Source organism: Orbicella faveolata, unplaced genomic scaffold (genome assembly GCF_042242905.1).
Source record: "Orbicella faveolata isolate gen_17 unplaced genomic scaffold, um_ofav_v1 contig_48, whole genome shotgun sequence".
Taxonomy (NCBI): Eukaryota; Metazoa; Cnidaria; class Anthozoa; order Scleractinia; family Merulinidae; genus Orbicella; species Orbicella faveolata.
In genome coordinates, this window is record NW_028301578.1 from 11297501 (window position 1) to 11300000 (window position 2500).

The following is a 2500-nucleotide window of genomic DNA, read 5'->3' on the forward strand; positions in this document are numbered from 1 at the left end:
AATCACACCTTCCTCCAAACCTTACTCTGTGTCTGAACAGAGTTCAGAAGGAAAGGGATTCAATCTTTGGAACATCTCGAGATTGCATAACAAGGCACTTCAACCATGCGAAATTAGATGCCTTAAAAGTAAAGCTAAAAGTATGACACCTTTACTACTTCCCACAAGGCAAAGCGAGCATAGTACAATGAAGGCTTTCATTTCTTTCCTTATCCTAACCATTCAATAGTATCTTGAATAAAGCACAACGCTTGTGCTAAAAACACCACCGACCGCTCGACTCAGACAAACTGGTCACCGCTTGACTGACAACTTGTTGTTCGTGCGAAGCAAAGCGTGACCAATATACACCTGGAATATCTAAAATGCTTTCTTGTTTGCCTTGAAGAACTGAGTTATTTGAACACACCATTGTCTTGTACAAGAACTTTTCGTGAAAAAGCAGTGGTAGTTGTAAGGAAAGTGGCGCTGTGCTTTTCAATAAAGATGATCACAAATTCTATTTCCTGTTTGTATTATCTGGATGGGAGTGACATATTCTACATTGTTTACACTGTTTGCATTGTTTGGATCTTTGCTAGGGTTTCCCTTTTCAACGAAGTCTTTTCTGCTTGTAGATATCTTGTCATCAATACTGTTTGTCAACATAACAATAGGGCAAATAATATGTAACTAACCCTTGAGACAAAACAGCTTAGATCTGATTGGTTGATCGACAGTGTATAAAAAAAATATATCCACTTTTGTCAAGCCTACTGCCTCAAAATCTAGAATATGCACCACAGCACAAATTCTCCTCTGCTCTCAATCCCGGTTTCACAACTTCTCACCCTCTTCCCCCTTCCCCCGCCCCTAAAACACTCACAATAAGTCATTCACGAGTTGCCTTGTGCCTCTGTGTCAAGACAAATCTTCGTGCGAAACCATTCATATGAAAATGTGTTTAGCCTACAGGTTCATTTTCATGCAAATCAAACTCATTTGAAAGGTCTTGCACGAGAACTTGTCGTTTGAAATAGAAGCACAAGGTAAATCAGAAATTGTCTTTTCTATAAACGAAAGGTAACTTTAACGGGGGTGAGTTGCACTGCGTCTTACCAATAGAGGAGAAACTGTGGGGCAGCACTACGCTACGTTAAAATATCGGGAATCTTTAACACGCCAACTTTTACGAGGGTCGTTACGTTCGGCACTTTACGGTAGATTTAAATAGAATGTTCTTTTTTTTTTCTCGAAGAAATTTCTACCAGCGTTTATTAAATTGCTGTTGTGGACTTCTCAATTGCCGCTAAAGCTCAGATAAACGCAGGAAACATAGGGCAGACATTGTTGTGTACATCTTTTACATGCCTGTTTGCCCTCTTTAATTGTCATATTAAGCAAAATCTTCGTTGGTGCAACAGGGACCGACAGGGCGACGACAGTATGTTGTGTTGATATGTTGCATGCGTTTGTGCTGGCCTTGAGGGGTTTTACTATCTTAAATGTATCGTGCTTATTAGCAAATTCAATTAATTATGCGCCTAGATGTCGTGTGTTATAGCCCATGAACGGCAACGTAATTAAATATAAAGGCATGGATGGTCTATCTACACGACTAAAGCAAATGTGTACATGAATTTTTTTCGGACGTTATTTTCACTACTGTTTTAGTTGTGTACATTATCATCCATGTCATTATATCTTTCTCCGTAGTTTAAGATTTGACAACCTTGATGTATTCATTTACAATGTAATCAAAGTTGTTTTTTCTTTGTGTTCTCATCTAATCTTATTTATTTATTTATTTATTTATTTATTTTAATATAAATATAGATGTGGCCCGCCTAGATTAGCCCAGGCTACCTGTGGGTTCGCGCTGTTGCTATTATCAAGCATTTTTAACTTAATCTGTATATCTATTTCTGTGAAAATTGTAAATATGCGAGTCATAATAATAATAATAATAATAATAATAATAATAATTGATGATAAAAATTGATGGTTCTTTCGACTGAGTCTTAAGGTCATGTTTTCGCCATCGTTGCGGAAACTAAACAAGCACTACGGTAAACTTACAGGTTTATTATGAGAAAAATATTGAAGAAAAATGATTAAACTTTCGAAATCAGACACCGGTTATGAGAAAGAAAGAGTATCACGAACAATATGAAAATGAAGCTCAGAATTTATTGCGAGACAAGGCCCCATCGCGGATCATTGGACTGAGTTGCAGTTTAACCTAAGTTTTGAAACAGATTTCCAGAAAGTTGTGGTAACCTCACTCAGTTTTGCAATTAATCACTCAATATGAAAGGAAAGCGTTGAAAAACCAATACAGATGTTTCTTTAGGCACACGTTGAATAATCTCGGCCGGGAGGTTCACTCACTCTTGCGAAGCATAACGTAGAACAAAGGGTAGTTTAGGTTTGTCATCGTTTAACACATTTGAAGTCACAAAATAAGGATGGATGAATTTAAATCAGACATTCCTCCAAACCTTACTCTGTGACTGGACTT

General features: G+C 37.4%; 1 protein-coding gene across 1 annotated transcript in view; it reads right to left on the reverse strand.

Annotated features, from left to right (window-relative positions):
• Window positions 1-2500, reverse strand: part of LOC149096530 (pancreatic secretory granule membrane major glycoprotein GP2-like) — a 5951-nt gene that overhangs the window by 2984 nt on the left and 467 nt on the right. The gene's annotated exons all lie outside the window — the stretch shown is intronic.